We start from the raw sequence: 27,650 nt of genomic DNA, 5'->3' as shown, positions 1-27,650 counted from the left end.
TAGTACAATGTTTGGTGGTTTCTGTTTTCGCAGTGCGAATGTAATGTGTTTGCATTTATCAGGGTTTGCTTTAGTTTGTTTTGCTTGAAGCCACTTTTCTATTTTTGTGATATGTTCTTGTAGTAATGTAACTGCTATTGCAGGGTTAGTGTGCCTGACTAGTACAGCTGTGTCATCCGCGAATGTCAGCATTTTGCTATTGTTAGTTGTTGGTATGTTGGCCGTGTATAATGTGTATAAAATTGGTCCTAGGACGCTTCCTTGCGGAACTCCTGCCTTGATTTCTTTAACTTCAGAGTATGTGTCTTTGATTTTTACTATGAAGGTTCTGCTGCTTAAGTATGATTTGATTAATTGTTATATCTGCCCCGGGAACTGTTTCCTGATTCACCACGTTGGGTGCATTACGAAAGGCACAAGACACCAGTGAGGATATTATAGAAAGCGCAGGGCACCAGTGAGGATATTATAAAAAGTACAAGCACTACACTGGGAGTATTAGAAAAGGCGCATACACTACACTGGGAGTATTATAAAAGGCGCATACACTACACTGGGAGTATTATAAAAGGCGCATACACTACACTGGGAATATTACTATGACCACAATGCGGTGTTAATGATTCCCAGAGATCAATGTGCTCGCATCGTTATTATCACTGTCGCTGTCATCACCGCAGACGTCCAACTCAGCAGGCGAAAGGTTTTTCAAGATTTTGCCGTTGATTAGGTCGATTCCTGGTGCTTTATTATTTTTTGTTTTCTCGATTATGTTTCTGATTTCTTGTGCTGTTGTTTTGGGTATGGTGTAGTGATTGTCAGTTGGTGTACTAGTGGTTAGCGCATCCTCGTCCGTATGACTATTATGGTTGCTGTTGTTGATGTTATGTGGGGTGAATGTGTTGCGTAGGTAGTTGGAAAATTCTTCAGCTTGCTCTTCGTTGCGTCTTGCCCATGTGTTGTCTGCTCTTCTGATTGCTGGGTCTAGTTTTATTGGCTTCTTTATTTTTTTGTGGCTTTCCATAGGGAGTAGTTGGAGTTCTTCGTGCGCAGATAGTGACTCTATGAATTTTGTGAACTCATTCTTATTGTGTTCTTTTATTTTGTTTTTAATTTCTTTTGCAAGTTTATTTAGATGTTTTTTATTTTCTTTTGATCTATGTTTTTGCCATTTTGCTTTCACTTTTCTTTTTTCTCCAATTATTTCGAGGATTAGTTGATTCAAGTATGGTAGTTGCCCATGCTGCTTCCTGAATAGTTTCTGTAAGTGTTGTTACTGCTTGTTCGATGTGTTCAGGTGTTTTCAATGGGATGTTATAGTTGATTTTGTTCTCGATTATTTCTTTAAATGTTTGTCATTTGGTGGTTTTATTGCATAGTGTCTCTGAATTGTTATAAGTATTGGTTTGTTTCTGTATGTAATAATTATGCGTGTATGATCGGAGCTAAGCTCAAGACTGGGTGTTATATTTAGTTTATTTGCATTTAGTCCCTTTGTAACTGTAAAATCAAGTAGGTCAGGTATTTTGCTCAGGTCTGTCGGCCAGTATGTCGGTCTTCTTGTGGATAATATATTGAGGTTATAATTTCTGATGTATTTTTCCAAGGTTCTGCCTCGAGGTGTGGTGATTCTTGATCTCCATAGTGTGTGCTTTGAGTTATAGTCTCCCGCTGCAATATACTTGTCACCTAAATGTTAAAAGTACTCTTCCCACATTTGTGATGTAATTTTGTGTCGCGGTGGTACACATACTGCTGACAACTGTAAATAGTTGCTGCTAGTTTGTACTGTAACGGTGGTTGCTTGGATATATTCCTTACAAACTTGGCTATGTAAATGGTGTTTAATGTCGTTTCTTATTATTACTGCGGTCCCTCCGTGTGCTTTTCCTGAGGGATGCTTGGTATCATATATGGTGTAGTACGGAATTTTTAAATAGCTTTTTTAGTGAAGTGTGTTTCTGAAGCAATTAGTATATCGATATTATTATTGTACAGGATTGTTTTAGTTTCTAGGGCCCTTTGTTGTAGGCCGTTAGAGTTCCAGGCTGCTATTTTAAGCGTGTCTATTTTTATTTTTTGCTCATCATGTTAGTAAGTAATTGTAACATGACTGTTATCTGCTGTGTTTGCTGTCTGAGGAGTTCGTTTTGTTCGCTTATCATTTTTGGGAGTATTTCGGTGTTTTTTATGGAATGTTTTATTAACTCTTTGATTTCTGTAGCGCCGTTGCTGTGGTTGTTCTGTTCTTGATTGTCTAAGGGTGACGATCGGTTGACTACTTGCGCGTAGCTTCGTTGGTGTTAGTATGGTTATTGTTCATTACATGCTGTGTATGTGGTGTTGACATAGATTCTGTGTTGTCCTGTTGCGTGTGGAAATTGTTGTGTGTCCTGTTCCGAAGTGGCGGAAAAAGTTTGCTTTGTAGTTGTTTTCTGACTACGCAGCCTTTGTAACTCACTGGGTGATTTCCACCGCAATTGTGACATTTTACGTCGTTTATTTTTCCCGTGTATGGGCAGTTCGCTGTTAGGTGCTTTTCTGCGCATTTGACACACGCCGGGTTCCTGTTGCATTAATTTTTAGTGTGCCCGTATTGTTGACACCGCATGCATTGTGGTATGTCTTTTTTATGTCTGGGTGGCTCGACTGTGATTATTGTGTTTGAGATTTTTTTAATTTCAAATATTTCTTTGTTGTTGCTTTTCGGTTCTAGCTCTATTAGGAATAGCGGTAGTGGTTGCTTAGTGTCAAATCTGGTTATGTTGTTGATCGTTCTTACCTAGTGTCCGATCTTGGTCAATTCCTCTCATATTTTGTTTGTATTTGTTTTAGGGTGTAGACCTCTGATTATTGCTTTGTAGCTCTTGTCGGATTTGGGTTGGTAAGTATGATACCCAGCGTTTTTTTCCTTTAGCGCTTTCGTTACTTTTCTGTAGGTTTCTGGGGTATTGGTTTGTATTTTTACCTGGTCCAGTTTGAGCCGTTTGATAGTGTAGTTTTCTTTTCCTGCCGTGCTGTTTAGCAGATCAATGAGGGGGTCTATTATTTTTGCGTCTATGTAGATTGGTGGTGGCTTGGGAGTGTGTGTTTTTGGTTTTTCTGTAGGGTCTGTGTCCATCTCTTCTGTCAGTGAGCTGAAGGAGTTTTGTGTAGGAATTTCTTGTAGCCATTGTTGTCTTTCTGTTTCTGTGGTCCTCCTATCGTTTGTGTTTGTATTTATTTTTCTTTTTTTGCTGGGAGTTACAGTCTTCCAGCTTTCGTTATGTTGTGGTAAATCCTTGTTGGTATTGCTCTTTCCGTCGTCTTTTTGTATTATTTCCATTGCTATTTCTTTTGTATTTGAGCAGTCCTGCACTTCACTTGTTGTTTTAATTGCGCTCTGTTGGTCTACTGCCCTGTTTATAGCGTATGTTTCTCCTTTGCTTACTATCTACAGTGGGATCCGTTATAACGAGACATGATAAAGTGCACGCGTACCGAGCGAAAATTCAAAGTCGCTTTTCTCGAAAACAAAGCCTGAAACCAAAAATTTTTATTCTATATTTTCGACTTCTTTTTTCACGTAGAATCACCCTTTTTCCGCTTGTACCACCAGTTACCAACCACCCTGTATATATCTTGCATAGCACCCTGCATATTTACTGCATATTGTAATATCGTAGAATAAATTTGAATTAGAGATAGATTGAAAATAGAAAAAACCGTGTACGTCGTCCTTCTGTGGTTTGTTTACATTTAAGAGCGCCTATGTGACTAAAGTCACCTAGTTCTTACAGAGATATGAGAAAAACAATAAAGAACGCTAGAGCAGAAGGACGGTTTCGGGTTCAAGGAGCGATGACCGAGAGGTCAGAGTATGCGAGTCGAAAAGCGAGTGTGTTGCGAGAGTCGTCAGAGCGAATTGAGTCGTTGAAGAGTAGAGTCGTCAGAGCGAATTGAGTCGTTGAAGAGTAGAGTCGTTAGAGCTAATTGAGTCGTTGAAGAGTAGAGTCGTTAGAGTTTTCGAGTCGTTGAAGAGTAGAGTCGTTAGACGTTTCGAGTCGTCGAAGAGTAGAGTCGTGAGAATTGATAGAGTTGTTAGAGAGAGAGAGTGTGTGTGTTAGATTCGTTGTGACGAGAGTGATCAAATAACTGTAAAGTTATTTGATATAGATACGAGTATTGCATTTAGTTTCCGTTAAATATCGTTCTCTGTCCAATTTATATTTGTATATTCAATTTAATATTAATAAATTGTAAGTAATCGAAAAAAAATTTCTATCCTTATTTTCCGATATTACAATATTGTAATGCATAAACTTCTGTAGCCTAACAAGAAGAGGTCAGCGTCGTTGGATCATTGGTTCTGACAAAAATTTTTCTTATGAATCTAGGGCAAAAATAAACACACCCATATTCTGATGTTTTAGTCAATACCCATTATTTGGAAAGATGTTAAATATAATCAGTCCATATTGTGGAAACAATAAGTTCCTATTAATTCTAGATTCATGGGGTGGACAAACAGATGCTGCTTACTTTAATAGTACTCTTACAAATGACGATGGAAATTGTATATCAATATCAGAAATTATTCCGCCACATTGTGGTTCCTATTACTATCTCTATGACATTTACTTTTTCCGCCAAGTACACTTTTTATGAACAGATTATAAAATTCGCAATTTATAAATATCAAGTGAATTCTCGAAAGATGCTAATTAAAAAAATGTTACCGTTAATTTTTTATTATTTTATTAAATAATATAAATATTCATACATTTAATTGTTAATTTCCTATTAATCCAATATAGGATGCAGCAGTTTACTATAGTATTAGTATGTAGCGGCATGAGTCATAGAACGATTCGAACCGGGAGCTACTCATATTGTTGTACCTCGAAGTATTAACGCTGTTTTGCATTTGCGAAGTTCTAGAATAAACGAACTCCAGACAAAAACAGTATCGCTGTTATGAATAATCGTCAACCTGAACCAAATATGACCTTCTATAAGTCCGCCGGACAATATAAACAAAAGAACATTCTCTCTAGGACAGTTTAGAAAGCGAACCAGTATAGTGAAGAATATAGCTAATTATCATGACGAGTCACACGAACGACAATTACAACCGACCTACACTATCTCTGTATCTGCACTTGAAATAATTTCAATATAATTGACTATTACAAATTTCCACTCGTCTCTTTAATAATCAATACGTTTAATATCACCTCAAATGTAAGAAATAAGTAAATATATTTTTGTTAATATTTCGAAATTTTTTTATTTCTACTGTATCCTCTTATCATTATTGTATGAAGATCATAAGTATCACAATGGAAATTTTCAAGTTAACCGCGACTAAGGAAAGCATGGCAGTGAGATCAAACGATCAAGTCCTTCTCACAGCTTTTGTTTCGATTACCGTGGTATTGTGTTTCATACATTTTTATCACAATATGTTACGATCCATAGAGAATACTATTTGCGTGTTTCACGTCGATTGTACGAAGCAATTCGAAGGATTTGTGAAACGATCACTCGTAGAAATTGTGCTACTAAAACACATCAGCTCATGCGTCACTACTGACTCAAGAGTTTCTCGCAAAACATAACATTTACAGTCACCATATTCACCTTGTGGAGGTTTATGTGTAGAGGATAGTTAGTATGTGAGGTTTAAAGGACGAGATTGTCCGTTGTTGAAACCATCGAATATATTTGTCGGGTTTACATTAGAATTAGGGTTAGGGGCGTGAAACGAATCTTCATTTGGGTTACACGTTGTCGTTATGCAATAGAGAACACATTGACTAGTGCAAATACGATTATTATAGAACCGGACAAGTAACCGTGGTAGTTAGGCACTCGAGAAACTAACGACAATGATCCTAGGTTCAATAACGAATCCGCGGTCGACGGGATGATAGATGAACGTACTCACAAAACCTAAGTTGGATGCGTAATATTCCCTGGTCGTAAGGGGTTACTCCTTTCATCAGTGAGATCGCGAGCGAGAATGCTTTTCCCGTCCCGATGATGCCACAGAGGAAAACTATATTGGGGTGTGTCTAAGGACACGAGATCATCGGATTCGTCGAGAAAAGCCTTCGTTCAGAAAGTAAGGGAAATTGGCGTTGCTGCTAATTGGTCAATCTCCATACCGGTGGTTAGAAAAAGATGCTAGCCACCCTCGAGGGAAAGTTGCTAGTGGGAGACGCCGCTCGTTGAAAAATAGGTCTCCCCTATTTTCCCGTAGTTGGGACAAAGACTGTTTGTCTGTTTGAAGGACTTTAGTTGACTAAATCTTAAGATTTATAACGGGCCCTCGGGCTAGCCGAACATGTACTGCGGAGACGCATCGACATCTGGCAATCATCTTACTCGAAGAATAGGGTCTGCACGTGGCGAGCCACGGGACAGAAACCGTTGGAATGTTTACTGTCGCGTGTCGCCACAAATATTTCTTTTAAGGAGAACTATAGAATTACTTCATACCTTTGTTAGGCAAAGCGTTCATCCCGTGACCGCGGCTACGTTCGGCGACTGACTGTCGCCTCGAGCCCAGGCTCATTATCACAATTCTCGAATAATTACAATCGGGTTGAATAACTACAATTGTTCAATTACAGCTATAGTAGACTCTAGGTTACAATGTTGCGGGGTTACCCAAAATTCCAAAGGCTCCGGTGTTCTTTCATCTCCGACATATATATATATATATATATATATAGATGAAATGAAAACTGGAGCCTTCCCTATGCAATTTTGAGGAAGCCTTTTAATGCTTTAGTCTAGATTTTATCATAACTGTAATTAAGTAATTGCCATTTGTAATTGTTTGACATTTGTGAAAAGCGAAAGTGGGTTCGAGGTGACAACTGGTCGCTGAACGTAGCCACGGTCACGGGATAAACGTTTTGCTTGATGAAGACAGAAATTGCCTAGTATCGGCGTTTGGATCTTTCTCGATGTTTCCAAAGAGTATACAACAAACTTTTGACAGATATTGCCTAGCAACAACGATTGGAACCTTCTCGATGTTTCCAGCGAGTATATAACAAACAAATGCAGTTGTATAACGTAAAAGATTTTAATCAGATTTTCATTCGTGTGATTGCCTTGGAAAGTGATACATCGAGTAATTTACCGAGTGATTCAGCAAACGTATTTTTGTGTTATAAAAATTGTTTAAAGTATTCCCGTTGGCCGTGGATTCGTTTGAACCCCGGATCATTGTTTATAGCGTAAATTAAATTCAATATTTGTAAATTTATCAATCGTTAATTTTCATTATTCGTTAAATTAGTAATTCGTAAGATATATTATTCGTTCCTTTTATTGTTCGATAAAACTTATTATTCTTTAATATAATTAATAATTTAATTTATCATTTGTTAATTAATCATATCATTTACAAAATTCATTATTCATAATATTTTGTAAAACCTTGTTTATACGTGTAAATATATTCTCTGTTTTGTAAAACAATGGCTAATTCAAATGAAGAAACATTTCGTGATTCAAATCCTAATGACAACCCGACATATATATATGTCGGGTTAAGATTGGAATTTTGGGCGCGTAACAACTCCTCGCGTGGATTAGCCATCGTTTCACAAAGCCGAGATTATATTTACACGTATGTACAAGACTATCACAAAACTTAACAAATAATAAGTCTAATGAATAATAAGTTTGATGAACAATGAAGTTAGTGAATAATAAATTGGACTGATAATTAAGTTTAACAGATAATAGGTCTAATGAATAATAAGTTTAGCGAATAGTAAGTTTAATGAATAATATGATTTACAAATAATAAATTTAATGAACATTATTAACAATGTTTTTCGGTTCAAACGAATCCACGGTCAACGGGATAACCCTTTACTAAGCGTAAACTAATCTTAGGCGCAAAATACGATTGTTGAAAATGCTCGGTGTGTCACTCTCCAAGGCAATCGCACGAATGCCAGCCTCGTGGAGATTTTTCTCGCTGTACGATTGTATTTTGTTTTCTATACTCGTTTGGAAGCATGGAGAAAGTTCCAAACGCCGTTGCTGGGCAGTTTCTGCCTGGAGTTTGATTATTAATACAATGTATGTCCCATTGTATCAGCACCTCCGAGGCAACATCACACGCGGCTAGGCTCGCTCCCGAGGCCGCATACCGCCTCAACCACATTTCTCGGAAAACCCATACAACCACTCCAGACCTCCGTTAGGCAAAACGTCTATCCCCTTGACCGTGCCTACGTTCGGCGACCAATCGTCACCTCGAACCCAATCTCGCTATCACAAATCTCGAACAATTACAGCTATGATAAAATCTAGGCTAGAGTACTAGAGGATGTTCCCAAAATTTCCAAGGAAAGGACATATATATATGTCGGAGATGAAAGAACACCGGAGCCTTTGGAATTTTGGATAATCGCGCAACATTGTAACCTAGAGTCTACTATAGCTGTAATTAAACAATTGTAGTTATTCAATCCGATTGTAATTGTTCGAGAGTTGTGATAGTGAGCTTAGGCTCGAGGCGACAGCCAGTCGTCGAACGTAGCCGCGGTCACGGGATGAACGCTTTATTTAACAAAGGCATGGAGTAATTCTATAGCTCTCCTTAAAAAGGAAATAGTTGTAACACTCAACAGTAAACATTCCAACGGTCTCTGTCCCGTAGTTCGCCACACGCAGACCCTATTCTTCGAGTAAGATGATTGCCAGATGTCAATGCGTCTCCGCAGTACATGTTCAGCTAGCCCGAGGGCCCGTTATAAATCTTAAGATTTAGCTAACTAAAATCCTTCAAACAGACAAACAGTCTTTGTCCCAACTACGGGAAAATAGGGGAGACCTATTTTTCAACGAGCGGCGTCTCCCACTAGCAACTTTCCCTCGAGGGCGGCTAGCATCTTTTTCTAACTACCGATATGGAGATTGACCAATTAGCAGCAACGCCAATTTCCCTTACTTTCTGAACGAAGGCTTTTCTCGACGAATCCGATGATCTCGTGTCCTTAGACACACCCCATCATAGTTTCCCTCTGCAACATCATCGCGACGGAGAGTCATTCTCTCGTGAGGTCGTATTAGCGAGTTACTTAGAATCTGTACGCTCGATGGATATTCCACGTTTTCGCAAAGAGTTCGACTTAGGTTTTGTGAGCACGTACATCTATCATCCCGTTGACCGCTGATTCATTATTGAACCTAAGACCAACATCACTAGTATCGCGAGTGTCCGACCGCCGCGGTTGATTGTCGGGTCGGTAACATCCATACTCGTTATAACACGACGATGGCCGATTCCAATGAAGATTCATCGAACGCCCACAACCTTGTTCCTGACCCTTCTCCGACATACATATAAATGTAATATATACATGATATTCGACTATGGGTATAACAAAATGTGGGGATCAACTCTTAAGGAAAACAAATGAAAAATAGAAAAATTGTATTTTCGGCTTTGCTTTCTTTAGGAGTAGTTATGGACAACTAAAAATCGGCCGAAACATCACTGTGCACGAGCAAATCTGCTTATAATGATTTACACGAAGTAAAGTTAAGACAGTTCGAACAGTGGGCAGCTCAGAAACCCTTAAATTGAACAACGTATGCGCAACAGCTGTCCGAACATATGTAATAGAATAAAGAGGCTATTACTTTCGGAAACGTAAAGGATTCCAACGTCTTCCGAACTCCTATTTGTTCCTATTACTAGTATTAAGTGACTTTCGACAAACCTTATGTTCTAGTACAGTAAGACTAACTTTTTCCTCTATTAAGCTGGACGCTGCTGGATCCAGCGAGTTTTGCATTTTTATTGCATTCTTTCGGGTGCCGAACTTCTCTATATGCTCACATCTCGGCAACCCTAATCCTCCGTTGGCTTTGGGTGTGTAAAAGAACCCAAATGCAGTCGAGGGCTTTAAATGAAGGATCCCTTTGACCTCCTGCCTTATTTCACTGCTAGTAGCTTTAGTACTCCCTCGCTAGGTGGATTTATTAACAGATTATAAATATAGCGACGGAATATATATTTTGTGAGTAGCTCCATCTTTTGGCTAGGTTTTAGAGATAATTTTCTAGTTCTTTTTATCATACTCAGAATTTCTGGCACGATAATTCCACATCTTAGGCCTTTCCATGGCCCACCTTTGCACGCAGGTACCTGGAGGCCTCATCTGGCTCAAGAGTTGGTCCGCTTTCTACTTCTATCTTTGGATCCTTGACGTACCAGGTGTCCTTCTTTGAGACCACCTGAAGCATTTTTCCACAGAGATACTCAATCGCAGGCTCTTCAGGTAATCCTGAACCATGTATAGCTGTTCTTGAGCTTCCCTTTTGTCCTTTCCGAGCAGTACAATGTCGTCGGCGGAGGCCAATCTAGGGACCTTATTTCTTTTATTAATTTTTATGCCCTCAGTCTTTTCTTCTACTGCCTCCAGCAGCGGCTCCAGGCACAAGTTAAATAGTAGTGGCGACAAGGAATCACCATGTTTAACTCCCCTGAGGATTTCGATCTCGACCCCTGCTCCATTCTTCGCCTTGATCTTAGTCTTGCAATTTTTATACATGTTTTGTATTAGTTCGATCAGCGGGGTCAAGATACCTTTTCTTGACAGACAAGGTTTAATCACCGAGTGGAGCATCGTATCAAACGCTTTTAAGATGTCTACTATTGTGTAGACACTTCCTTTCTTCTTTTTACTGTGATCAACGGCTGCATTTAGGAGTTGCACATTTACTTTACATCCGTTTTTGGAGGTGAAGTCCTTCTGTCTTATATTTTGTACGGTACCCCTCCTTATTCTCCCATCGAGAATTGAAAAGTCAATTTTGCCGAGAATGAGGCCTATAGTTATAGGCAGCCAATTCTCGGACTTCCTTGCATCCTTGTTTGGTTTAGGTATTAGTGTTGTTCTACTATCTCTCCAACTCTCCGAGAAGTGAGAGGTAAAACCAAGGATGTTGTATAACAGCGCCAATACTGCGGGCAGGCACGAATTAACAGATGTTTATTTTCCAAGCCGTCCGGACACGTGGCTGTTTTGTTTCTTATTTTCTTGACCCACTCACTTATTTCCCCGTGATTACTGGAGGAAAATATTCCTGAATAAAATCGGTTTGATGGCCCGATTTCGCCCCAGAAATCTTTGTATAGGTTTTCCACCTCTTTTGCTTCAGGAGATTGTCTGGCTGGTTCCAAGTAGGCCAAATCGTTATTAGTAATAACGTCGGCTAACTTCCTCGAACACTCTTTAAATATATCTTGACAAATATATATATTTATCGTTCTTTTGTTTCCACTTCGATCTTTTTTTGAGGGCTTTCTTATTTCCTCATCCCTTGCATTATTTCTTATTAATGCTCTATATAGAGACGTGCCGACAAATTCATTAATTTTCATCGCCAAAATTTCTTTATTTCATCCCACACTTTCTTTAGTTCGTTATATATTTCTCATGTGGGAGAGGTCACTTCGAGGTTTTTTCTATTTCTTTTCTCAGACTGCGCAGCCATTCACGAATCGACTCTTCGCTTACTTCATCATTCTCTATTCGTGTTGGCGCACAGCCTGGATCGACGGGATTGCACCCTCCCTCTGTTTCCTGGGCATCCTCCTGAGGGCTCGCATCCTCATCAATTATCCTTAACTTTTTCCTCTTGTTTTTAATTTGATCTATTTGTTAAGGTATAGAGAGGATTTGGAGAGAACAAAAAGATAAAATTTATTTACAAATTACCTAAATTTAGCTCTACATGTGGATTACTCTCTAAAGGACTCGACAGCACACTCGCTTGCTTGTTTGTTTTCTTCTAATAGCTCTTTTGTCTCAACTGAGACCCGGGCGTCCTTTGACGCTTACATACACTCTAGGGAGGGGATGCATACATGTTTCTGCTCGCTCTTCGCTGCCTCACACTCACAAGTACAATATAAATGTACTATCTATTTAACACAACTATTCCCTTTCTCTTTCCATTTCTAACGGCAGGTTGTGTATTTGACAAAATAAACCATGAAAGTCTACTTCAATCAATGAGAAAACAATTCCCGGAGCAGATATACCATTTAATTAAATCTTACTTAAGCAGCAGAACCTTCGTAGTAAAAATTAAAGATACATACTCTGAAGTTAAAGACATCAAGGCAGGGGTTCCGCAAGGAGGCGTCTTATGACTAATACTATACACACTATACACGGCCAACATACCAACAACTACTAATGGCAAGATACTGACATTCGTAGACGACACAGCGGTACTAGTCAGGCACACTGTCCCTGCAACAGCAGTCACATCACTACAAGAACATATCACAAAAATAGAAAAGTGGCTTCAAGTTAAACAAATTAAAGCAAACCCCGATAAATGATACACATTACATTTAGCGACCACATTACATTCGCACTGCAAAAACAGATATCTCCAAATATTATACTGAACGGCACGCACATAATACAAACAAGGCAAGTCAAATACCTAGGACTCCACTTAGATACACGATCCACATGGAAACAGCATATTAAATCTATAATAAAGACAAAATACAATTAGTTAACAAGTCGAAAATCCAAACTAAGCATAGAAAACAAACTAAAAATGTACAAAACGATCACAAAACCAATTTGGACGTACGGAATACCACTTTGGAGAACAGCAGCAATGAGCCATATAAGCAAAATAGAGACAATCCAAGCTAAAATTCTTAGATCAATTGTAAACGCCCCATGGCACGTTAGAAACGAGGACATACGGAAAGACCTTGGAATACCAACGGTCAAGGAAGAAATTAGCAGATTCGCAAGAAGGTACAGAGAAAGAATAGCAACGTACCCGAACCGGCTGGCAGCGGAAACGATCAACACAACCATAGAAAGAAGACTAAAAAGGAAACACCCAGCAGATCTCACAAAGGATATATCTTAACAAACACGAAGATGGTACCCCATTGGGGGTAGCCACCCACATGATAATCAAACAGATAAAAAATTCTACCAAATGTCCAAATTGGACAAATTATGAATGTGAAATTTTAAATAAAAAAAAAGTTAAACAAATGTGTCTATGGTGTTGCCAGTAGGGCTACGTATTATTGTACGACGTTTGTAAATATCGACGTAGGGTACGCTTCGTGCTGTTTAATCCGAAAGGAAGTGCTTCGTAGAAGATGAATATATTTGTTGATGTATACATTTCTTTGTCTAGATCGTTAATCTGTAACTACGTAGAATCGTTAACTGCGTAGCTGCTTGTGCCATCGGTTCATGTGTCCCCCCTACCCCCGCCACTTTGCAAGTTACTCGGCGAAACTAAGGTACAAGGAGTCATTTAGTCGTCTTATTTCGTACCGATAACATGAATCGCGTTGCGTCGGGTTTGCAACGTATTGTAACGTATTGGCGGCGTCGGTCTTTTATTGCTCCAATAATTTAATCCAATTAAATAAGCACACGCGAAAGTAATAAAATTTTATCAAATAATTTTGTACGCGACGTTAGAGTTCTTGTTCGCCGATTATAATTTTAACGGTCGCGGTAATGTGATCCTATTTAATATTGTTTTGAATATTCTTTTTCTGTATTAGAATCAGTGCATCTCTCAAGAGGGCAAAGCTTCTGCAGGAGCTCAAGAATGTAAGTAGCTTTACAATTTGTTCTTTTTATTATATTTTGTTTGAGTTACTGTTAATTATACAATAAAAATGATTGATAATTTAGAAAACTGTAAATGCCCTATTTAATTGAAATAAAGTCTTAACATTAAAGTACAATAAGACTGTCTGATACGCATAAAAAATCACTGAATATTTTGTTCTCAAACTTTTATATTAGAGTTCCAATTTACATATTTATTAGAGTTTAGTCTTTATTGTTGCCAGAGTTTCAAGTTTGTTATTATGTATTACCGATTTTAATATCTTATGTTTTGTTATAGACATATCACTGCTTCAACTTCTTCATCTTCTTCAGGAGTGTTCTAACAGTGGCTCGAAAGCCAAGAATGTAAGTATTTTTACATGTCATACTTCAATTATGTCTGTTCTATATATTTTTCTTTGATCACTATCAATGAAGAAAAACGATTTGATTGAAAATTTGGGAGCATAGCATTTTCTGAGGTTATTCTTTCATTAATATAAAATAAATGTTGAAGTCTTAATACCGAATTATAAAACAAATGACTAACATACTACAGATTATTTTAGATTTTACACATTCATATTAGAGTTTCAGTTTTTATACTTATCAAATTTTATTAGAATTTCAATCTTTATTATTGCTAAAGTTACTAAAGTTAATAAACCTTCATTTTTCATTATCTCCAACTTTTCAAATAGTCAGCGATTGCTTGTCGTGTTTTGTTTCGTAACAGATTTTTCGCAACCTCCATTTTTACCATTGGCCTTTTAACGGTTCCTGACTGATATTAATCTTCCTGACAACATTCGCTGGGATAGCGCAGTATCGATGGTAACGTCCTCTGTTTCTCCGCTTCGAACGGTGAGTCGCATGCATTTCTGTTCTTCTGGTCACTCAATTATGTCGTAGGATAAAAGGTCCGAATCGGCACGGGTGACTGGTTGTATTACGTAGAATTCTTTGCAAGCATAGTGAACGCGGGTATCTTTTATACCCGTGAGTAGTAACGCTCTTTTTTTTCAAATTTATTAGTTTAGGATAGGTCTTCTTGCACAGCGCGATTATAATAATTAGTTTTTTAACAATTAAGTTAAACATATACACTTGAGAATATATTCGTGTTATTTATAAATATGCATGTTAATATTCCGTATGAATATTTGCAAATGGCAAATATCTACACAAATATTCCTGTATAACATAAATATACTTGATCTTTAGCAATGAATTGATCCTGACAATATTAACTCCTTAACCTACAACTACGGGCATAGCCCGTAGTACGATGATCGAACCAAACGTAAATATTACGGGCATAGCCCGTAGTACGATGATCGGACCAAACGTAAATATTACGGGCATTCTCGAACGTAAATCGTAGGTTAAGGGGATAAGTCGCGTTCGTTTATTTCACTTCTCCTAGAATTTAAAATATCAGTTAATCGAAGCAATAATTTTGAACACTGCTTCTGCATTTTCGATTATGTGCTTTGATAAAGAGATTATCTGAGATTATTTCTTTCTTAGTAATGTATTAAGAGTCAGTTATTCCATTTGATCGAGTCTCAGTCTTTTTCGCTACCTTCTTCGCAATATTAAAATTTTGTTCTGGTTTATTAAATTAATAAAGTAGAGTTACTTAGTTACTATTAAATGAATAAAGTAGAGTTAATCAGAATCGAAGTAGTAAAATATAAAATCAAAGAATGTTAGTCCGTTAAATAAAAATTACACAAACTAATCATCTTTTCAGATCAGGATTTTCGAGTTTAATCCTTTCCGTGCCCATTGTTAGGACCTGATTCACTAGCCCAGGTGCTACCTGAAAGGCAGAAAGACATTGGGCACGATGATCACATTTAATGTAATAATTTCTCAGCCACTGACTATGTGTTAGTGTATCGTCCACGACGTATTTTCCACACTGTGTGTGTGTGTGTGTGTGTGTGTGTTGTTATGCCGTGGAATTGCGTCGCTTTTCCTCATTCGTTACAACTTCAAATATTAAAAATATCGAGACATATATCGATTCAATTTACGTCTCGATACAATCACGATTCCTGATAATATCATCCACACGATTAAGTGTAACCACGCTTTTAATATTGCCATCAATTACAATTATAATTCCAAGTTTACTTACATTTATTTTAACGATATCATTTTCTCAGACGTGTTTTATAGCGTTCTACGCAATGGTCACTAGCCTTCGTCAGTCGATTGCAGGAAAATGGTACGTACCTTAGAGTGTGCATGCTGTGTGTTAAGCTCGGGTGTCGGAGGCGTCCCGGGACGTTCTCTGTAGTGTAAGCTCTTGCGCCCGGGTGTTATGTGCGAGAAGCGTGGAAGTGGACCTATAAAACTGGTACGAATGAAACATATCATCGTCTCTGGCTTTGCCCGTCGATTTTTCGAATTTTGCGATCGTGATCGCGAGTGGTTTTCGAAACGAACGTTAATATTGCTCGAGCATGCACGTGCGAACAAATAGCGATCGCTATATGATCGTTGTTCATCCATGTGTACTTGAATCAGCTTCCGCGATTTCTCTTTTTATTTCACCTTTGTACTTTATTTTTTGGTTTGCTATTTAGAAAGTCTCGAGCTTAGATGTAAGTTTCAGCGGGCATTGCGCCCGAAGGAAGAGGAGGCTATGAGCCGAAGAGACCCGGCAAACTGCCATAGAAGAGGACAACTACCAATGACTCCTCATCCTCTGGATCATCCGGGGCATGGGACGTCATACTTGTTACTACTTTGTCACTATGCTCGCTTTTAGTATTTGTAGTAGTAGTAGTATTAGTTCTTTTTTTGGCCCATGAAAGAGATGGATGTAACGGGTTAAAACACAAACTAACCGGACGAGAATGGGTGGAGACGCCGCGTCGTTTTTCGTTAATAGAAGCGAGCATACGCAATCGCAGTTACTTGGGCGATCACCTCAGTTCAAGTACATAATAGTTATATCGATAATGAAAGTATGTCGTTACCGTAATTTTAAAAAAGTTATTCGGTTTTAAGGCATGACGGAATATTAATGAGAGTAACCGTACGTAATTATTTTCATTGCTGTAATCATTATAATGTAATGGGAAAACTCGATATTTGGAAAAAGAGCGCCCAATATCACTTTTTTAAAGCATTGTCCGCTTTTAATGGAAATAAAATAATCGTTTTTTTCAGTGTTATTTTATTCTATATTAAAAATGAAGTTTGTGTAGCATCGGTTTTTACAGTATTTTCATGAATATCGCGATTCTATAAACAAAAAGTAATTCTAACTTTGAATATCTCAAAACGGCATTGCAAATAACTGTTCGATTGTCGAAAAAAATTATTTTGAATGGCAAGATCTTGGCTTAAAAGTAGCCTCATGTCTTTGGACGTGCGTGTCATAAAATGACCTAGGAAAATTCTCACAATTTTTATTCTTCCCGGTGAAACAGTATTGATGTAAAAGAAACTTATTTGGCTTATATTGGCTATTATATATGTCGGGTTTACATTAGAATTAGGGTTAGGGGCGTAAAGCGAATCTTCGTTTGCATTACACGTCGTCGTTATGCAATAGAGAAGACATTGGCTAGTGCAAATACGATTATTATAGAACCGGACAAGTAACCGTGGTGATTAGATACTCGAGAGACTAATGACAATGATCCTAGGTTCAATAACGAATCCGCGGACAACGGGACGGTAGTCGTACGCACTCGCAAAAATCTAAGTCGGATTCTGTGTTAATATTCGCTGACCGTAAGGAGTTAATCCTTTTTTTTGTCGATGAGACAGCAAGAGAGAATGATTTTCCGTCCCGGTGATACCCCAGAGGAAAACTATGACGGGATGTGTCTAAGGACACGAGATCATCGGATTCGTCGGGGACATCCTACGTTCGGAAAGTAAGGGAAATTGACGTTGCTGCTAATTGGCCAATCTCCATATCGGTAGTTAGAAAAGGATGCTAGCCGCCCTTGAGGGAGGGTTGCTAGTGGGAGACGTCGTTCGTGGAAAAATATGTCTCTCCTGTCTTCCCGTAACTGGGACAAAGACTGTGTATCTGTTGAAGGATTTTATGTAACTAGATATTAGTGTTTATGACGGTCCTCGGGCTAGCCGATCACGTACTGCGGAGACGCGTCGGCATCTGGTAAACATCCTGCCCGGAGAATAGGATCTGCGTGTGGCGAGCTACGGGACAGAAACCGTTGGAATGTTTACTGCCACGTGCCGCTACAAATCTTTCTTTTAAGGAGAGCTATAGGATTACTCAATGCCTTTGTTAGATGGAGAGTTCGTCCCGTTGACCGCGGCCACGTTCGGCGACTAATTGTCACCTTGAGCCCAAGCTCATTGTCACAAGTCTCAAACAAATACAATTGGTTAGAATGACGGCAAATCGTTTAGTTACAACTGTAGATTTTAATTACAATGTTTTATGGATTTTCCCGAGGTTTCCGAGGGAAGGCACCGGTGTCCTCGTATCTCCGACATATATTTACCCTTAAAAGAATCCCACAATTAGTTGTATAAATTTTGCAATATCTGTGAAATCTTTAAATATTGAAATTTTTATGAAATTATCTTATTGTTAGCGCAAAGTTTGCATCGAATTGAGTTTGCATTTTGAGATTTCAATACAAATATTAGACAAGCTTCTTTCTTTAATCCGTTTCGTTATTCGAAACAACATCAGTCACTTACAATTGTTAATTTGGCAAATAAGAACCAGGCAACGTTCTCAATTGTGATAAGCTTAGTTAAGCTGATAAAGCTTCGTTGTTTTTGACATATTATAGCATGACTGTTTTATTCTCACGTTTCCTTCAATTTTATCATCGAAATAGAAGAATGACGTTCCGGATAGTCTTTCATCAAAGTGACTATCGAATTGGTTAGCAGAAGGTATTGATTTCGGCGATACGCTTATATGTTTTCTATCGAGCTACCTTCGTTTCGTAAACGTTGTTATCGGTCCCTCAAACAGACCCTAACGAGCTGAACTGTGATATTTGCTATACATTTGCAGAAACTAGACGTAAAATGGAAACTGTGGCCGAATGCTAATACTAGTATAGTTATACCGATATAGGTACTGACAGTTGAATTTTCGATTATCGATATTATCAATATGTACGTTCCGATATTAATCATATTTCTGATATTCTTGATTATATTTCTTGAATTATATTTTATTTCTAGAACTTCTTATTAATTATTTTTTATTTATAATTTATATATTATTTCTCTAAAGGTTGGTATTAAATACTTTATTTTTATTAACAATATTTAACCATCAAAGTAACCCACGCGGAATATTTCATAATTTGAGATTAATTACGTAACTTTAATCTCTACCACTCGAAATCGCCTACCAAGGTTCACGATACATCTTTGAATTCCGCCTATTGCGTATCCCGATGCGTCTGGCGTGAGGTTGAAGGGTTTGCAAAAATCCGCATATTGTAGAATAGGTTTTGTCATTAATGCTGCTATAAAATTGTTGAACGTATTTTCTCGATTTATGTCGTCCAGATAAATGAATAATTCTACTTCTTGCAATCCTGATAGCACTGAGTTCATTAAGAGTTGAAACGTTGTTGGGGCGTTTTTTAATCCAAGGGACATTCTCTTGAATTGAAAGCGTCCGTACAGTGTTGAAAATGCCGTTTTGTGGGCATTCTCCTGGGTCATTCGGATCTGGTAGAAGCCTGATACCAAGTCAAACGTGAATAAATATTTCGCACTTCCTAATTGATCCGATATTTCTATGATGTTGGGAGCGGATAAGCATCGCCGATCGTTTTATCATTAAGCTTTCTATAATTAATAACTAATCTCCAACGTTTGTTCCTCGCGAATTGTACGGAGAAGTCGATGGATCTACGACATCAGTGGCCAGTAATTCTTGAACTTGACGATTTATCTCCTCTCGATGTGCAGGTGAGTGACGATACTCTTTGATATTAATTGGTATATAATGCATTGTAATTATTCGATGCTCTAGATCTTCAGTTCCTTTCAGCGTGTCTTCTGGGATATGAAATCTATCTTGATTCTTCCGAATTAATTTTCCGACGTTTCTTCTCTTCTCTTTGTTCAAGTGTTCGAGTCGTAATAATTCAATTATTTTGTCAACTCTACTTTCTTTTGATTTTGAAATCGCATTGCAGGTCATGCTAGGGAGCGAGGTGAGATTTTCAAATTCTTGAACTACCATTGTAGGTGTGGTATTTATTATTCTCATATAACCTCGCCTCTGATGGTTCCTCACAACTGCAATATCAAAGACTCCCTTAATTGGCTCGATTTCTGGAATAAATCCCTCGTTTACCTCCGGAATTGCAATGTTGATAGTACACGGTACCGAACTTCATTTTGGCACGATTACCTTTTCTCTTGTATCGAAGGGAATATAAATATTTCCCCACTTGATATTCTTTCGCTCGTAAACCAAACGAGCCTTGCATCCTGTGAAAAATTCGGATCCTAAGATTCCGTCTTGATCGATCAGCAATGAGTCATCAACTACATGAAAAATAACTTTTTTTTTTATATTTTACGTGGAGGAAATCCGCACGGACGCCAGACCGCTTCTGGGGAAAGCGGCGTGGTAGTGTCGGACTCCAACCGACTAAAACCTCCACGATAACCGTCCCGGTTGCGATCGAGAGAGGCCCGGGAACCGGTGTGAGCGTCGCAACGGGGCCACCCCGCGCGCCTAATACCACCGCTGATGGAGCGGTGTGTGACCATTGTCACGCCGCGTCTCGTCGCTGGAGGCGCCGTGCCAGGCAGCCCAGTTCCCCTACCGGACTGCTTGGCGGCCCCGAGGCGCTGAGACGCCAGCGCCCAAGCCCGAACGCCACGGGGGGCGCGGCGGGCCCAGCGCACTTCGCCAACGCTACACGGAGTTCCCAGGCGATCACCCATCCAAGCGCTATCCGTGCTCGGCGCTGCTTAACTTTCGTGATCTGACGGGAACGAGTGCAATTAGCGCGGCCAGGGCGTTGGCACACATGAAAAATAATTGGATGGTCCGCAACCTGTATTACTGTCTGCCCTAGGGTGACCAGACTCGCTGCCGTAATTCCTCGAACTTCGATTGATTCTTGCTCGTTGATGATCGCTGAATCGGCAAGGCAGGATTTTTAATGATATTTATTTCTGATCCGGAGTCTAATAGCAAATTAGTTTTAGTTCTCATGTCTGGGGAGACTATTCTTGCGATTGGAGTGCTCGGGGTTTCGTTTATCTTTATCGAAACAATTCGTAGAGGTCTTCTTCCGAAATAGAATCCGATTCTTGCGCATTCTTGGTTGTTTTTCCGTGCTTTGTAGGGGACCACAGACGACGAACTGGCAACATCCCTGGACATGAGTTACTTCAGAATTTTAGTTCCATTAATGCGGGATAAAGTTGCCTGTCCGGTGTGAAAAGAGGGAAATACACCTACTTTTTATGACGCTGCAAGATCTGGACAGGCATCTTAATGAAAACCATGTACAGACCCCAATTCAATGGGGCTGTATCAAATGTGACAAAAGTTTCCCTAAGCTCCATGGTGCACAGTGTCATATTCGTAAATGTAGGGACCGCACGGAACATGGTGAGGGTCAATTCAAATGTGACGCTTGCCCCAGGAGCTTGGGATTCCAAAGAGCTCTTTCGACCAATGAACGACGCGGGCACCCTGCTGTGGGAAAAATAAATAGTAGTGGAACGGACCCCCTATCAATGAGGCAAGTGGTAGACTATGGAAAGCAGATGAGATTGCCCTCCTGAAGGAGCTGGATGTAATTTATAGAATTCACAAATACCCCGATGTTGAAATGAGCAAAATTTTGACAACTAAAACAGCGAAACAAATTAGAAATAAGAGAGAAACGCTAAAGATTGCTAATGTCGAAGGGGACCTTCCGGAGAAAGCCTCAATGACAGAGGACGGGTGCGATCTCGTTGACCCGTCCATGGCGTCTACGCGCCAAGAAATAAGCGTTAATAGCGAAGAAACGGTTCACGAGTGGAGGCAATGCCTCGCTAAAGAAATCGAAAGACAAGCCGAGGTGCCCCCTGTTTTAAGGGATGCTTATACTCGGCTGACAGAGATTTGGGACAAGGGGAGAGACAATAAGTCGGAATTGATTAAGCAAGTCATGGATACGTTTATACAATTTTATATGGAGCTCTTAAAAATAAGAGTAGTAAAAAGAACAAGCCCTTAGAGAAACAAAAGGGGAAGAACCATAGACAGGGTGGTGGAAAAAGGACTAATAAAAATAGAAGAAAGAGGTACTCCTACGCACGTTGCCAGGAGATCTTTTATGAGTGCCCCAGAAAGTTGGCTGATGCCATAATTAACGATGATTTGGCTTATCTGGAATCAACCAGAAAGCCGCCAGATACGGTGGATATAAAACAGTTATATGAAGCTCTGTGGGGAAGAACTGGGCCCACAAATTTGGAACTGCCTTCAGAACTGCAGAGAGCTTCAGAACTGTTTTTGAACAACTATTTTATGCCCGTTACCATCGAACAGATTGAGGGAAAAATTAAAGGAATGAGGAGCAAGACAGCGGCAGAGCCAGACGGATTGTTAAAAGAAAAGTTGTTAATGCCTGGCCTGCCTGCAATTTTGGCTAACTTATTTAATATATTATGGTATAGTTCCTATTTTCCGACCGCATGGAAGGAAAATAGGACAACTTTAATACCTAGAGCCACTAAAGATGGAAATATGGTCGAGAACTGGCGACCAATTACGATCGGCCCAAGTTTGGGCCGAATTTTCTCATCAATCCTCGATAGACGGCTAAGACGACCCCGTCTTACACCCGTAGACCAGAGCTCGAGACAAAAAGGATATACATCAGAGAGTGGATGTAAGATAAATATTGAATTGCTTAATGCGGCTCTGAATTATAACAAAAGAAATCGAGGGGAGTGTACACAATAGTGGATATTTCGAAAGCCTTCGATACTATACCCCATTCTGCAATAAAACCGTGTCTGGCTAGAAAAGGCGTTCCAACTCCCATAATGGAATTAATAAGCAAAATGTATAATGGATGTAAGATGACTACAAAAACTAATAATACTATAGGGGTCGAAGTAGAAATTCTCAGAGAAGTTAAGCAGGACGATCCTTTGTCGCCACTGCTTTTTAATCTATGTCTTGAGCCGCTGCTTGAAACAATTGAGAAAAATACCTGTGGCATCAATATTAATGAAGCAAACAAAGTCTCGGTACTGGCCTTCGCAGATGATATCGACTTGCTTGGGGAAGATGAAAGGGAGGCACAAAGCCAGATGGACGAGCTTCACAGATACCTGGAGAGGCTTGGCATGAATATATCAGCCCATAAAAATTAAACATTCCAGGTGATAACCAAGAAGGATACCTGGTTTATTAAAGACCAGGCAATTAAAGTTGACAAAGAAAGGATACCGGGTATAGATCTAGACCAAGTCTTGAGGTATTTGGCGCTAAGATAGGGCCTTGGAAAGGCATCCATTGTGGCATTATAATGCCCGAGATTCTGAGCATGGTGTGAAGAGTAAGGGAGCCATGCCAGAAGATAGAATTATTGACCAAATATATTTTCCCTCGCTATATATATATTATCTGCTGATAAATCCCCCGAGTGAAGGTGTTTTAAAGCTTATGGATAACCAGGTCAGGCAAGAAATAAAAACGATACTGCACCTGTTACCATCTACTCCCACTGGATTTTTCTACGCCCCAAAGAACTGTGGGGGATTAGGGCTACCGAGATTCGAACATATTGTGAAGCTCGGTACCCTAAGGAGCGCTTTAAAAATCAAAAGCTCAATAGATCCAGCAGTGGCAAGTTTAATTGGAGACGACGAGGAGACAAAATTAAAGAAAATTGCTAAGTCCCTGAGAATAAATTGGCCAGCCAGCTTGGAAGATGTGGAGAAGGCAAAGAGAAGGTTAAAAGAAGAGCACATTAAGGAGTGGGCAGGATTAAAAAGTCCGGGCCAAGGTGTCGCTGACATTGTAAAAGAAAAAGTGAGCAACGTGTGGCTTAGGGAGTACCATTCGCTAAAGCCATCCCGCTTGATCGATGCCTTGCGTTTGAGAACGAACACCATTGGCCCCGAAACCACCTTAGCCCGGGCAAACAAAAATATCGATGTAACGTGTAGAAGGTGCCATGCCCAACCGGAAACCTTGGGGCATGTGCTATGGTTATGCCAGTTCACAAAGGGCCTTCGCATTAAAAGGCACGATGAAGTTAAAAACTTTGTAGCCAATAAACTAAGAGAGCGAGATGAGGTATTTGTTGAGCCAACAATAATGATGAGGGGTAATCGTTACAAGCCGGATCTCGTAGTCAAAAACGAGCAACGGCTTTACGTGGTCGGTGTTACAGTCCGCTACGAGAATACAGATTACCTCCTGAAACCGTACAAAGAAAAGGTTGACAAATACCTCCCATGTTTGGAACACCTTAAATCAATATATGGCTCGAAAGAAGGACGAATAATACCAGTAATGCTTGGTAGTAGATGGACTGTTACTATAAAAACCAAGGAAAGTTCATACGAACTGGGATTAAATAACAATAAAATTAAGACAATAGTAATACACGTGCTTAGGAGCTTCATTGAAATTGGCAACATATTTTTAGATGGTTAAAATTGTTTTCAACCTAACTTATTAAATTATTTATTTATTTCTGTATTTATTTATATGCTGTTTAATTTAATTTGTGTTTATTTATTATAATGGAATTGTACATATTGAATATTGACTATTGTCAGTTTTAAGAAATTATAACTCCCTACGAGGGGGTACCTCGGAAGAATGGAGCCTCATTAAGAGGCTCCACAGGTTTTAGGTGCCTCTCGGTCTCTCGACTTATCTATTTATTTATTTACCTAATAAAGAGCTATTAATAAGGGAAGAGCGTACCTTAGGATGTTGTGATTATTGATGACTGCCTAGGGTCATGCGATGGAGGATCGGATGTCTGTAATGTATGAGTTTTAGTGAAATGGATTAAATTGCTTACCTACTCATTTATTTGATGATTAATTATTGATAAGACAAGGTACTTACTTCCACGAGGTAATGATAAATCTGATGATGGCTTTGTCATGCGAAAGAGGTCTTGATGCCTGAGGTTGCGCTAACCTGACGATGACCTGGTGTCATAATGATTGTTTCGACCATTCGCGGGGAGACGCGATCGCAAGAAAGCACGTCAACGGGAGTCGTAAATTCCCGTTACGATTGGATAATCGACGCCACGAAATGATCGATCCTCTATTTCGGTTAGGATAATAGAGGTAGTTAATTTGAATATGACACTGATGTAACAAGTTATAAAACACAGTTTATTCCAACCACTTGTAAAGAAGATAGTTACGCTGGTGCGTATGTATAAGATAAGTAAGTAACTGATCTACGGGTGTAAACCCGATCAAAAGGATGTTGACTGTTTGAAAGATGGAAAGTCAGTGAAGTTTGGCGACGATGATGTGGCGGAGGAAAGCTAAGGACGGGTGTGTCTAGCGCACGGGACCATCGGATTTGTTGATGACGATTTTGGCTAAGAGAGTGAGGGAAATAGGCTTCGTTGTTAATTGGTTATTTGCTATGGTGGTGGGTGAGGAAGGATGTTAACCGCCCTCGAGATAAAGTTGCTAATGGGAGGCCTTCATACATGAGAAAAGGCAACTTTCCCGTGTCAACCCGTGGTGGACCATAAACTTTAGGAAACAATTCAGGGAAAGAATATCTGTTCGGTCTGAAGGATCTCAACTAGAAAATTTCTAAGATTTATGGAGGGTACTTGAGACTATTGAAGGGACGCAGTAAGGATCCTGAAGACATCTGGCTGCCATCTTGCCCGCGATGTGTGGCCTGGTTTAAGTAGAGTGTCGCCTGACGTAACAGTATGAATTATTAATAAGTGCATAGACATAAATAAGTACATGAATATGTGGTCAAATACATTAGAGGATAACTATGAAAGAATGTAATATATGTATATGTCGGAGATGAAAGGACATCGAAGCCCCCCCCCCCCCCGTAGGAACTTCAGGATAATCCCCTAACATTGTAATCTAGAGTCTGCTATAGTTGTAATTAAACAATCGTAGATATTCAATCCGATTAGTGACAGTGAGCTGTGGCTCGAGGCGACAGTCTGTCGCCCAACGTAGCCGCGGTCAATGGGACGGGCGCTTCGTCTAATAAAGGTGTGGTGTGATAATATGACCCTCATTAAAGGAAATACCCATAGAGGTACCTGACAATAAAACATACCAACGGTTCCTTCGGACAATGAATACCAGATGTTGAGGCACTTACACAGCACAAGTTCAGACGAACCTGAACTGCGTTTGCAAAAAACACGGTTCGGTTGGGTTATCGGGGCGAGTCCAACGTCCCAAACCGCGATAAATACGTTCCACGCAACCACAGCGGCTTTGCAAGCGGATCTCGCGCGGTTTTGGGAGATCGACGAGGGACCGGCCACTACTCATCTTTCGGAATCTGTACGACTATGTGAGGAACATTTCCGAAACCATGTCCGACGAACCAAGGAAGGCAGATACGTCGTTGCATTACCATTCAACGAAAAACTTTCCTCACTAGCGTCATCGAAGGCCGCTGCAATGAGCAGGCTCGTCTCTCTTCATTGTCGATTCCAACGCGATAACCAGTATGAAACCGCGTATAGTACGCTGATCCAAGAATATTTAGACTTGGGTCACATGACGAAGATCAACACGGATCAGTCCACCGACCATGGGTATTATCTATCACATCACGGCGTGATCAAGGAGTCGAGCGACACCACCAAACTCTGGGTTGTATTCGACGGATCAGCATCAAGCACCACTGGAGTTTCCTTAAACGATGCCCTTCATACTGGCCCGAAACTACAAGAGGACTTGAGAAACATCTTTTGGAGATTCCGGTCATTTCAATATGTCCTTACCGGCGATATCGAAAAAATGTATCGGCAATTCATCATACGTCCAGAAGATCGTACTTATCAAAAAATTTTGTGGCACGCCGATAACGGAGAGATCGAAACATACCGACTCAACACCGTAACGTTCGGTCTATCCGCAGCACCGCATCTAGCCATTCGATGTCTTAAGCAATTGACAGAAGACGAGGGACCTCTATTTCCGATAGCAGCGCAGATCCTGCAGCGAGACTTCTATGTCGACGATGCGTTGACCGGAGCCGATACGAAGGACGAATCCCTATCAGTGAGGAATGACCTAACGAAACTACTCAAGCTAGCGGGCCTAAATATCCGCAAATGGGCATCAAACGACCGGGATCTGCTACGAGGATTACCAGAGGAAGACATCAACAAGACATTACATCTCGGCGAGTCCTCAACATTAAAAACACTCGGCGTCTTTTGAGATTCAGCAGACGATTTCATTCTATATTCTGTCAAGACGATCAGCGACACTTCCCGAGTCACAAAACGGTCAATCAGTCCGGTCATCGCACAAATTTATGATCCACTGGGATTGTTCGCTCCGGTAATCGTCCGAGCAAAAATGCTTTTGCAACAAGTCTGGATATTGAATGTAGATTGGGACGAATCTCTTCCAACAGACTTACATACAGAATGGATCAGCTACCACACACAATTGCCGTTGCTAAATGCTGTAAGATTCCCACGGAAGCCCATCATAGAATCCGTAACGAAAATTGAACTACACGGATTCTGTGACGCTAGCGAAAGGGCATATGGAGCGTGCGTATACATGCGAACGACGGACCAAAAAAACAATATTTGGACTCGACTCCTCACGGCGCGATCGAGGGTAGCGCCGCTCATATCGCTCACCATATCACGTCTCGAATTAAGCGGGGCACTTATTCCGACCTCCCTGATTTCGTCAATACAACAGGCCCTGACGACCAAGATATCGCGGATCGTATACTGGATTGATTCCACCATCGTGCTCCATTGGATCAGGTCTTCGCCGCACACCTTAAAAACATTT

The 27,650-nt window shown here is 39.9% G+C and overlaps 1 protein-coding gene and 1 pseudogene across 1 annotated transcript in view; both read right to left on the bottom strand.

Moving 5' to 3' along the window:
- LOC126868409 (uncharacterized) overlaps positions 1 to 27,650 on the bottom strand; it is a 340,260-nt gene that overhangs the window by 32,082 nt on the left and 280,528 nt on the right. The gene's annotated exons all lie outside the window — the stretch shown is intronic.
- Positions 20,534 to 20,652, bottom strand: LOC126869092 (5S ribosomal RNA; annotated as a pseudogene).

This window comes from Bombus huntii, chromosome 8, assembly GCF_024542735.1.
Source record: "Bombus huntii isolate Logan2020A chromosome 8, iyBomHunt1.1, whole genome shotgun sequence".
Taxonomy (NCBI): Eukaryota; Metazoa; Arthropoda; class Insecta; order Hymenoptera; family Apidae; genus Bombus; species Bombus huntii.
The sequence above is the reverse complement of the archived record's forward strand: the minus strand, read 5'-3'. Positions and strand labels throughout refer to the sequence as shown.